Source organism: Anomalospiza imberbis, chromosome 6, assembly GCF_031753505.1.
Source record: "Anomalospiza imberbis isolate Cuckoo-Finch-1a 21T00152 chromosome 6, ASM3175350v1, whole genome shotgun sequence".
In the NCBI taxonomy this organism is placed as follows: domain Eukaryota; kingdom Metazoa; phylum Chordata; class Aves; order Passeriformes; family Viduidae; genus Anomalospiza; species Anomalospiza imberbis.
Window position 1 is genome coordinate 59,670,903 of NC_089686.1, and position 12,252 is coordinate 59,683,154.

Sequence of the window (12,252 nt, forward strand, 5' to 3'; positions counted from 1 at the left end):
TTATGAGAAACTGCTCCCTGAGACAGGGATGGGGTGGAATTATGGATTGCAGCTCGCAGGGACAGCCTGAAGTGGGATGGCAGCAGGCATTCCCTCCCAGCTGCACCATAAAACTTTCATAGGCCAGCGGGGTGTAACAGCACAAATATCCAGACCTAGATCAGCATTAAAGAGAATAAATCTCAGCTGGGTTGTGGTTGTAGCTACATTGGGGCATTTAAAGCCATCATGTATATTTAAAGGCCAGAGAACAGGAGTTGTGGAGTCCTTAAAGGAAGGCAGTTTGGCTTGGGCATTAACTTACCACGGGGACTCTGCCATCCTTTAAAATGGTTCACTGTGTCTCCCCATCTCTTTTATGGACAGGTTTAATTCTGGCAGCACAAGAAGGATGGATGTCATCATGCCCACACTTCCCTTGAGATACTCCTGCAAAGGAAAAATTAGTGGATTATAAATATACTTGACAAAACATTTTTATTTGCATCACTTAGCACCTACTCTGAAATAACTGGGCTTAAGGACATTTTAATAGGGCTATACTAAAAGGTTGCCTATTTTGGTTCTAGAAACACTGAAAATATGCATAATTTTTATTCTATATGATTTAATATTATCTTACTTCTTCAAAAAATTTCAAATGGATCTCATCAAAAATTCACAGGGAACAGTTTTTCAAGCACATCACCTTACTTTTTATTCTCTGTTCACTGTGTGCTTTAATGTAAAAATTTCCATTTGTTCAAGGTCCAGAAATGCTACTTAAAAGGAGCATATTTGGCACTGCTTTCTTATTCTATAACCATGAAATACAATATCTGTCAAAGTTCATTCATTGTTTTTTACCTAAATTGATTTCCTTTTTCATCTTTCACTCTAATTTTTGATACTTCCTCAACAGAGGAGTCCAAAAGCATCAATGTTCCATATTTTAATCACTAACATTCCTGAACTCTTGATATCCAGGAAAGATAAAATGGAAAAGAAGAAAAAATGGAACCCTCCAGATACTCAGTTTATTGTTTTTGTAAGAGAAACAAAGTACACATGAAAATAGGAGAAAATGAAACATAAGTTACTCTGAGGGAAGAAACCAAAACATTTGGATAATATAATTTTTGTTTTATGAATCACTTTAATCTAAAATTTAGCTCAAAAATGCTTTTCCATTCATGGCATATTTTTTTTAACTTTCTTATTGTGAATTTTCTGTGAGATCCAAAAGAAATTTCCAATGTTCTGGTGAGGAAATAAACACACAGAGGTGCTGATTTGAACAGCGGGGATATTTTTATGGGGGGGAGAGCAGGGACTTTCTAGCAAATTAGGGTTCCAAGATGTTCTCATTAAGCAAGAAGCCATTAAGTATTCTCAGTAATTTTTGTAATAATTTTGCTGCATCCCCATCTCTGAAAACCGTGCATGTGTCTGGCCTTCATAACAGTGCTAAGGGGGTAATAATAATTTAAATTTACCAATAGAGGAATCAATATGCAGAGGACATTGTCAGCAGGACAGATCTCATTTGGGCCTCCAAAAGAGATGGAAATATACCTGCACTTCATCATCACCTGTCCACTGCATTCTCTAAAGCAGAAATTAAGAAGGCTTCCAAAAAGCATTTCCCTTTTTTGGGATATGTCTAAGGTTCTGGTGACAGCACAACCAGGAGCTGAAATTAGGAATCATTAGCACTGTCTTAAAAGTCCGAGTGAAAACACAAGTTCAGAATGTTAAGAGGTCTAATCATTAATTTCTTAAACTAAAAATAATATTTGACCCAAAATTATTCCTAGGGGATGAAATTAGGGTAGATTACTTTCTAACAAATTGCTAGTGGACGAGGTTTTTGAGCCATTTATACACAAAAGTCTCCTCAAGTGAATAATCAAATTTACAAATATGCAAGCAAATCTTCATAAATATGCAAAACCAAGTCCTTGTACAGAATCAAAGTCCCACCTTGACAGTTATTAAATCATCACCCAAAAAGGATGCTAGAAGAATACTAAAATGGCAAATGTCAATCCTGTAAAAGCTACCAAGCCCCAGCACAAAACCTGTGTTTAGGTACTATAATATTGCTGTGGTCATGTTTACCCACTGCTAATTCCATTCACAGATGAATTGATCTCATTAAGCAAGAAGCCATTAAGTATTTTCAGTACTTTTTCTAGTAGCAAACAGCTCTGTAATCTACTCACTAAACACTGATGATACAATTCTTCATTTGCTCACAGGGTTTTCTAAGTTCCTTTTCACAAGTCCTAATTCCACAGCTACCAGGAGGACAGGGGATGGTGGAGCCTTTTTGCAAATGGGGAGCTGACACCTGCAGAAGTTATGACCAAAAGTGCTTTTTAATTTGTGGATCCAAGTTAAAGGCCTTCCATTAGGTTTTTCAGAGTAACTCTCACCAAAGAAAACTACGTTGAACATTTCCAGCGCTTCTGTTACTCCTAGGAATGTTTAGGAATAAGATTTAAGCTGCTAACCTAACACACCTTTACTGCACGTGTGCAAAGTGCAATTTTTGGAAGCCTTGAAGGTTGGTTAAATTGGGGGTATTTTTAGAAAATGTCACATTCCTGATTCCCTGCCAGATTTCAAACCTTCGCCCAAATTATTAACATACCAAATTTCACTTCAACTTAATACCACTGATTGTTTTGACTAGTTCAAAAATACAGTGATTTTACCCAGAAATTCTGGGTAAATGTAACGTTCTCAAAATGAGTAATGTGGGTAGTGTTCTCAAAAATACAGTGATTTTGTTGATGTTTTTTCTAAGGAAACACCCTGGGAAAGGGGAAAAAAAGTATCTGTCCAAGAAATTGCTGTCTGATAAGACTAAGAGCAGGCCACTAACTTGCCCATAAGCATCACCAAGCAGGCAAATCCATAATATAAAGATTAAATATGTGGGGGAAGACTCAAACAGGGTCTTGGGCAAGAAATCCAAACAAGCCAAGACAGTGTTGTAAGGATTGCAGTGTTATTATTACAGAGTCACTGTGGGTTGTTCATCTGTTTCCACTTTGTTCTGATGAAGCTAATTTTATAGTTTTTTGGTCCAATTTCCTCTTTTTCAGGCCCTCTAATTAGGTACAAAAGAATTCTAGTTTTATGGCAGGGCTTGAGGAGGTTCGTTAGTTTTTATACGCAGGCAGTAAATCTGCTCTCACCGTTCTGAGGGGGAACAGAAACTCTGAGCCTGGCTCCAAATTCACTGCCCTTTACACCAGAGGAAGCTTCAAAGAACCTCACCAAACAAACACAACTAGAGACATGTCTTAGCTTGCAAATGCAAGATGTGGCTGGGCTGTGTGTTCTATCCCCATCTGTCAGAGCTGGGGCAGTTCTCTGCTGTTCACTGGGCAGTTTTTCTTTATCTGTCCCACAGCCAATCCTCCCTTCAAGAGATCTCTTCTGTTCATGGGCCATTAATTATTAATTATCTCCTGTTCACGCGCCACTGAGTGTCCCTGCATGGCTGAGAAAATTCCATCATCCCATGGGGAGAGGCTCCACCCAGGGGAGGAGCCAAGCATTCCTACCTGGATACAATCTGACTTTTGGAACACCACAGCAGCCTTTGCCCACTGCATTCCCGAGGAGCAGCTTTCTTCCCCACTGCATTCCCAGAGGAGCAGCTTTCTTCCCCACTGCATTCCCAGAAGAGCAGCTTTCTTCCCCACTGCATTCCCAGAGGAGCAGCTTTCTTCCCCACTGCATTCCCAGAGGAGCAGCTTTCTTCCCCACTGCATTCCCATAGGAAGCCCAGGCCTATCTCCAGCAGCCCTGGAGCTTCAGAGGAAAACTCCAGCCTTGTCCAGGATCCCTGCTCCAGCAGAAGCACAGCTGGCACTGCAGGAGGGCTGAGCCACCATGGGATGGGACTGCTGCCACCACCCTGACCCACAGGCTGCCAGGGTCTGCTCTGACTCTGGCAGTGTTGTTTTGTATTACTGCATTTTTATTTTATTTTTATTTTTCCCTAATAAAGAACTGTTATTCCTATTCCCATATCTATGCCTGAGAGCCCCTTAATTTCAAAATTATAATAATTCGGAAGGACAGGAGTTGCATTTTCCATTTCAATAGTCTCCTGCCTTCCTTAGCAGACACCTGGCTTTACAAACCAAGACAGATAAAATATTGGTTGATCTGCAAGTACCAATCTTAAATACTTTATTAGTGAAGTTATAGCTCTATTTTTTTTCAGTTCAGGATTTAATGCACCTCTGGATCCAAGTGATGGAGCTGAGTCCTAAATGTCACAGCAGGCACAGCACAATGACCCCAAGACAGAGGAGCAGGTGGCAGAGCACCTTTTGGTCTTGCTTCTTCATTTCCCAACATATTCACACCTACCATGGTGGATAAAAGCATTGCCTTAATACTAATTTTGTGTTCTTTAGCATAAAGCACCTCAATTTTTTTTTTAATTCCTCAATAAATTATTTCAAAAAATGACTGACATATAAATCTAAAACTATTTCTTTCTTAGCAGTTCATAACTGGCAAATGCAATCTCTTCATGTTGCTTATGCATGCTACATTGGAGTTGAAAATTTGGTTTTGTGCTTATTATCACCACTCTGACATCATATTTGATTTCAGAAGTAAACAATATGAGTGTATCATTTCACAGATCAAAAAATAAAGTCAATAGGCATTTTTAATTTGAAAATTACATCAATTAAAACAGTTAACTACAGCTCAACTAAATAATAAAATTAATGGAAAAATCTGAAAGAGATTATCTATTTAAACATAATTTAAATTTTGTAATCGAGACCCTCTTATATAAATTTCTTTCTTCTCATCTCTTGCAAAATTAGGACACAGGGTTATTTTAGGAAACTCCAGAATACATGACTGCTAGGTCTGCATGCAGCACCAGTGCTCTTGCAGATCAATATAAATACAGGGTGCAGCATCCTGCACAGCCAATAATCTAAAAAGCATGTTTTCAAACTCCATAAATATTGACTTTGAAATTTATCTTAGAGTTATCTAACAATAACAGATCTGAATTGTTCTACACTGCCATAAAACTGCACTTTTTGAAGGCTCTCATTTCCCCACTGAGAGCTTCTGATGGGTGTGGTGGCATTTGTAGATCACCACCTGTCACCCTCATGTGGTGATGTGATGCTAATAATAAGAATTATGCTTTCTGTAGTCTTTGTTGGACTTGGTTGTGTTCTATGACCTCCTGTTCTGGAACATTAAATGTAGGCTTTTAAAAAAAAAATTATTAATGTTTTAGTTGGAAGATTGTTATTACATTAATTGCAATCTGATGTTCCTTCTCCTCAGCAGAGATATTTAATTCTTTCTAGGAGAAATGTAGGCCCTTCACAATAAAAAGAATGGTGAAAATCACCTGTACCAAGTGAGGATAAAAGTGGAGGAAACAGAAAATTCTATCTCCTCTTGCACTTCTCAACTCTGGTTCAATGTTTCTATGTAGCAATTAAAATATGAAATAGAACTGTGCCAAGCCACACAGAGCTGTAAAAGACAATCTCCCTGGGCAAACAGAAGTATCTAGGATAGTTGAGTTAAATACAGGATTGATCACAAGTAGTGTAAACATAACAATCTAATAAATTTAAGAATCTATCCTTACTTTAGAAAAAAAAATGAATTTTGGTATACAAACAACTCAGCATTAAGCTGGAGTTTCAAAAGATGAAATAGCATAAGATGTCAACCCTTTTCTGTTGTCAATTCACAAGCTGATAAAAATGAAACTCTACTCTAAAAATTGTTGAAATACTCTAAATCACATTTCAGGGGGTATTCCACACTTCCAACCATTTCCAGTTCCTTTTTACTAATAAAACTATTAAAAATCAAATAAACATAGACCTTAAAATATTGCATTTAAGGAGAATTGTATGTCCAAACTTTCTAAATTGCTTTTCTAATAGTTTAAATATCATTGTTTCTTTTCTGGTAATTTTGAATGCAATAAGAAATATTCACTTTTTCTTTTGCAGCGACTTTCATTCACTTAAAACTTAACTGAAGTCTCCTCTGAGAATTCTCCCTAAGTTCCTACCCTTAATGTGGTGTTAAAAGCATCCAGAAGCTCCTCTGGCTTAGATCTGCCTGAGGTTTTCAGCCTCAGCTTACTCTGTGATGGCTTTAGAAGGGACAGACCCAAATTCAATATAGCTCAGGGGTCTGAATCTAAAAATCAACATGCATAGCAAGACACACAACACAGCCTCAAAAGCAGAATACCAGGTTTGGCTCGAATGAAACCCCAGAGAAGTAATTTGAAATCCCCGGAGAAGTAATTCTGGAGGAAGAGTTCAAAGGATGCCTAGAGGTTCAGAGCTAAACTGCAGGGAGAAAGAAGCAGCAGGGACTAACTCAGGTGTGGCAGTTTTTAAGACAACACCATAATTCCTTCTTTGTCCTAGCCAATGATTCAAGCAATAAAATATCTCACAGTAATTTGTGCAGTGAATGAGTTTTCCACTGCCACACCCAATCCACACTGCTGAGCTGCACATCTCTGTGAAACCTCCAGGCTCTCTTGGAAAACTGATAAATAGGAAAAAAATTATTACTTCCCTTCATTTGGGGAACATTATCGTCATACTATATCCATTCAAAGATCTTTGTTTCACTTTTGAGCCAATCCAAGGAAACCTTTTTCAATCCCATTTACAGCTGTGCAATTTTGATGCCTGTAATGAACAAAGAGATTTAAAAGGAGAATTAACTAGGATATGGCAGTCCCAAACACAAAATAATTAAAATTATATGGGAAGAAATCATCAGTATGATGGAAAAGAGTGGCTGAGAAATCATGTTTCTAGACTCAGGGACAAACATGTAGCTGTTCCAGGTAGCTGATCCATGATTCAACCATATATCTAAAAGAAAATGCTTAACTTGTTGCTACAGAGGTTCTGAAAATCCCTACCAGAGCAAGGAACACAGAGGAAAAAATTTGGGAAGATCCTATATGGATCTAAATGGATCCTATTTCATGCCCAGAGGCAAGCATGCAAAGGTCTCCATAAAAGAGATTCCTACAATCAAAAAAGACAGAAGTCTGGAACCATTAAATTACAGCAGAGCATCCTTTAGGAAATGCAAGACATCCATAGAACTGCTTTCTTTTCAAAGGATATTCTAAATTCTATGTTTATACAGATATTTCTGTATTTACAGGAGTCTTCAGAACACTTTTTATACAAATCAAACTTTCATTCACAAGCATAATTCAGAATTAGCAGACCTAAGTCCTAATGATACCTGTCATTCTGAGCAAGTGCTTTGAAAATGTCAAATGACACGGATGCTAAATTATAACTGTGGGAAATCATTTTTTAAAAAGAAAGGAAGAGGGGGGAAGTGGGGGGGGACAGAGAGAGAGAGAGAAAGAGAAGGAAAGGGAAGGAAAGGAAAGGGAAGGAAAGGAAAAGGGGAAAGGAAAGGGAAAAGGGGAAAGGAAAAGGGGAAAGGAAAAGGGGAAAGGAAAAGGGGAAAGGAAAAGGGGAAAGGAAAAGGGGAAAGGAAAAGGGGAAAGGAAAAGGGGAAAGGAAAAGGGGAAAGGAAAAGGGGAAAGGAAAAGGGGAAAGGAAAAGGGGAAAGGAAAAGGGGAAAGGAAAAGGGGAAAGGAAAAGGGGAAAGGAAAAGGGGAAAGGAAAAGGGGAAAGGAAAAGGGGAAAGGAAAAGGGGAAAGGAAAAGGGGAAAGGAAAAGGGGAAAGGAAAAGGGGAAAGGAAAAGGGGAAAGGAAAAGGGGAAAGGAAAAGGGGAAAGGAAAAGGGGAAAGGAAAAAAAAAGGAAAAGGAAAAGGGGAAAGGAAAAGGGGAAAGGGGAAAGAAAGGAAAGAAAGGAAAGAAAGGAAAGAAAGGAAAGAAAGGAAAGAAAGGAAAGAAAGGAAAGAAAGGAAAGAAAGGAAAGAAAGGAAAGAAAGGAAAGAAGAAAAGAAAGGAAAGAAAGGAAAGAAAGGAAAGAAGAAGGGAAAGAAGGGAAAGAAGAAAGAAGGGAAAGAAGAAAGAAGGGAAAGAAGAAAGAAGGGAAAGAAGAAAGAAGGGAAAGAAGAAAGAAGGGAAAGAAGAAAGAAGGGAAAGAAGAAAGAAGGGAAAGAAGAAAGAAGGGAAAGAAGAAAGAAAGGAAAAAAGAAAGAAGGGAAAGAAGAAAGAAGGGGAAAAAGAAAGAAGGGAAAAAAGAAAGAAGGGGAAAAAAGAAAGAAGGGAAAGAAGAAGAAGGGAAAGGGAAAGGGAAAGGGAAAGGGAAAGGGAAAGGGAGAATTTCCATGTATTTACTCAGAATAAATGTTTTAAATCTTTAACACACATTGCTGATGAAACTCCCTGGGTTTGGTAACACTCGCCGCATCTGCATTCCACTGTCATCCTTTGTGCTCCAGCATGTTTACAAACTGCACCTATAGCAAGCTGTATGGCTGACACATCATGGAAAATCTTTGCATTTACATTTTCTTCTTGCTATTTTGATGGTTACTATTAAGTTGTACAAGGCCCTGCTCTGAGTGACTTGCTCCTTGCTCCCTAGGAAGAAATGCAATTAATTACATTCTCCAACCGCATTTCAATTTATGTTTCTATTTTGTAAAACATAAATGCAAGTCACATCAGGCTTGGATTGCAATCCATATAAACAGAGCAGCCCTACTACAATGCCAGCACTTTCACACACACGAAAAACTGCATTCCACTTTTAAGTTTTGGGTCAGCAGCTGTCCTTTCTAAGCCCACTTTACCCCACCCCCTTTTGGTCATACATCCTTACCAAACCGTGTGGCTCAAAGCTGTGCATTGGCCAGATCAGACAGGTGTTACCTATCAAAAAGTTCATTTTCTTTGTCAGAACCAGCTTTATTTATATCTCTTGGCATGCTATTGAGCATAGATATTGACAGACCAATGCTTGAATTTCATAACTGTGGGAATATTGTGGTTTAGGACCTACTAAATTCAAGAGTTTCATATTGTTTGTCTGTTTGTTTAACAGATAAGTTCTAAACAAGACATTTCTAGTGCATAAGTTAATGCATCACTTACAGCAAAATATTAACAGAGGTACTATCTGTTATATATATATATAAGTATGTATAAATATAAATAAATAAATAAATAAATATGTGCATATATATGTAAGTACAGACAACTGTATGGTCTATACTTTTGACTAATATGTGCAAAAAAAGTTGTAATGATGAAATGTCAACAAGAAATTCTCAAATAGCTTATTCAGTGGTGATGGAATTCTCTGAAAGAACTTATCCACAGAATTAATAATTCAGCAGCTATGAAGAATATCAAACACCTGGGTTAATGTGTGCTATCATTACTGCAGGCCAAAATTTCCAGTTCAAAAATTTGAAAAAAGTAAAGAAGAAAGAATGGATACTGCTGGTGCCTTGCACTATGAAATTCATCTGGCCAAGTGTGGATATCTAAAATGAAAAAAAAAGTTCTACTTTAAAAAAGAAAAAAGCCTCCATCTCAGCTCTTCATTTTAAATTCCATTAATAGGCAACAGGGGAAAAAAAGGAACACTTAAATTAACCATATCTTAAGATTTTTTTTTTGTCTTTTCCTTATCTTTGGAGGGAGCTCGAGGCGACAGGCTCAGACATAGATATCAGACACAGACATCAAAAGGGAGGTGAGAGAAAACACACTTGGAGATCCTGTTCCAGAATTTGTCTTGGCGAGGTGAACAGGATTCTCACATTGCAAAAGTCTTCAAAAAGAACAGTTAGGTATCCACATGATGTTCCAGAACTGAAATATTTTATGGACTAGGCCTGGCAACAGATACCTTGCCACCAGCTCACACTGCTGTGAGGTAAGTGGAACTCCAACGTGGGCAAAACAGGCAAGATATGTCTGAACTTTATGGATTTTCCCCACTAAAATAATAAACATGCTAAAAAATGAGATGCCACCACCTGAATCTGAAATGCTCATGCTGCAGACAGCACAAGTGAGCAACATCCACCTCCAGAGCTTCCCTTCCTTCAGCCCTCAATCTGCTGCAGGGCTCCTGCAAAGCAAGCTGCTCCTCATGGTGAGCCCCTGGGAAGTTCTGGGGCTGTTTATAACTGGGACATAGATAAAACATCATCCACTGGAGCTGCCAGACAGACCAGCAGCCTGGCTGGAGCTCTTTGTCCCACCCATTTCATTAGCATGTTTAGCCATTTAGTGCCGTGCTCTGCTCCTCATCCATGGCATTCCCAGGGAAAAATCCATGGCATTCCCTGGGAAAATGTCCCTGATCTATGTGCACCATCAGCCAAGGCTCAGGCTGAGCCTCATCCATGGCATTCCCTGGGAAAAATCCATGGCATTCCCTGGGAAAATGTCCCTGATCTATGTGCACCATCAGCAAGGCTCAGGCTGAGCCTCATCCATGGCATTCCCTGGGAAAAATCCATGGCATTCCCTGGGAAAATGTCCCTGATCTTTGTGCACCATCAGCCAAGGCTCTGCCTGAGCCTCATCCATGGCATTCCCTGGGAAAATGTCCCTGATCTCTGTGCACCATCAGCCAAGGCTCAGGCTGAGCCTCATCCATGGCATTCCCTGGGAAAATGTCCCTGATCTCTGTGCACCATCAGCCAAGGCTCAGGCTGAGCCTCATCCATGGCATTCCCTGGGAAAATGTCCCTGATCTCTGTGCACCATCAGCCAAGGCTCAGGCTGAGCCTCATCCATGGCATTCCCTGGGAAAAATCCATGGCATTCCCAGGGAAAATGTCCCTGATCTCTGTGCACCATCAGCCAAGGCTCTGCCTGAGCCTCATCCATGGCATTCCTTGGGAAAATGTCCCTGATCTTTGTGCACCATCAGCCATGGCTCAGGCTGAGCCTCATCCATGGCATTCCCTGGGAAAAAATCCATAGCATTCCCTGGGAAAATGTCCCTGATCTCTGTGCACCATCAGCCAAGGCTCTGCCTGAGCCTCATCCATGGCATTCCCAGGGAAAAATCTATGGCATTCCCTGGGAAAATGTCCCTGATCTCTGTGCACCATCAGCCTTCCCTTCCGAGGCTCATTCTGAGCTCACTTTACTTTTTAGCTGGTGCTGTCCAACAGCACATCACACAGAGCTGTTTCTCCTAAAGCGATAACTGCGGTTTGGTCGTGTTTTCATTTGCTCTCAGTACTTACTCCAGTGTCTGTCAGAGGAACAAAAGAGCCAGTAGAGAAAGGCGTGGTGAGAAGATGCATTTCCTTCCAGGGGCATGAGAAACAGTATCATGCTGGCCTACTTCCAGACGCCCTGAAACCACTGTGGGAAGTACCACAAATCATCATTATTATCTTTTAAATCTGCTTTTTTCTTTTCGCCTTCACTCTGTTAATTAATTTCCATTCCTTTGTAAGCAATAATGTAACAGTGCTTTAGCTGGGCTTCATCACAAAGCTCAGTTAAACACGTTCTTGGCACTGCCGTGAAAAGGGGCAGTGCCCTTTCCATGACTGTGTGCCTGCCTGAACATCATATTTCACATTTATACTCTGCCTGGAAGTTGTCAGATATATTGTGTCATGTCCAGTAAGTACTTTGTAAACATCATCATATTTTAGCGAGAGCAATCTCTTCCTGTGTGCCTGCATAAGGTGATACATCTCAGCAAAGAAAATTCCTGATTGAAAGATTACTTCCATATTTGCTTTGTTTTCCTTATGGTATTAGTTCTTGAAATATTGAATTTTTTACTTCGTGTCTCTACACTACTTCAACCCTACTGATAGCACAGAGCAAATTTGACTCAAAACATTTTATTCCTATCTTGAAATTAACTTCTTTGAGGCAATTTCAGCCTTTTTTCATTTAAATACATCTAGGCAATTTTTTTCTTCGTCTGGGTAAGTTGAAATGAGGATATTTGTATCATTGCTGGTTTGAAGCCTTTAACACCAATTGCCATAAATTCATGTCATAAAGACAGCAGAAGTGTAGCTTCTGTTTCAAGAGGTCAGTCAAAACATTCCCCCCCAGCGTTGATTTATACAGGTAGCATTAAAACACAGCATGTTTTCCCCAGCCAAGATTTAAGGCATAGAATTTCCTCTAAGATAGCTTCATACCCACTCTCTGGTATAAATTCACTTTAGTGTTGAACCATATTTGTGACATGCACATTTTTAACTTTTTTTTTTTTAAGGAACTTGGCTTAAGCTCCGGGCTAACAGAAGGATTGAAAAATTTGTCACTTTTTAATTTTTTTTTTATCCT

At 39.3% G+C, this 12,252-nt stretch overlaps 1 long non-coding RNA gene across 3 annotated transcripts in view; it reads right to left on the bottom strand.

Annotated features, from left to right (window-relative positions):
• The window catches only part of LOC137476434 (uncharacterized), an 87,363-nt gene that overhangs the window by 55,636 nt on the left and 19,475 nt on the right, over nucleotides 1-12,252 (bottom strand). For 2 of the 3 annotated variants that reach the window (XR_011000376.1, XR_011000378.1), the window contains exon 3: nucleotides 305-429. The exons of the other annotated variant lie outside the window; for it this stretch is intronic. This is a non-coding gene — a long non-coding RNA (uncharacterized lncRNA). The remainder of the gene's footprint in view (nucleotides 1-304; nucleotides 430-12,252) is intronic. 3 annotated transcript variants of the gene reach the window in all.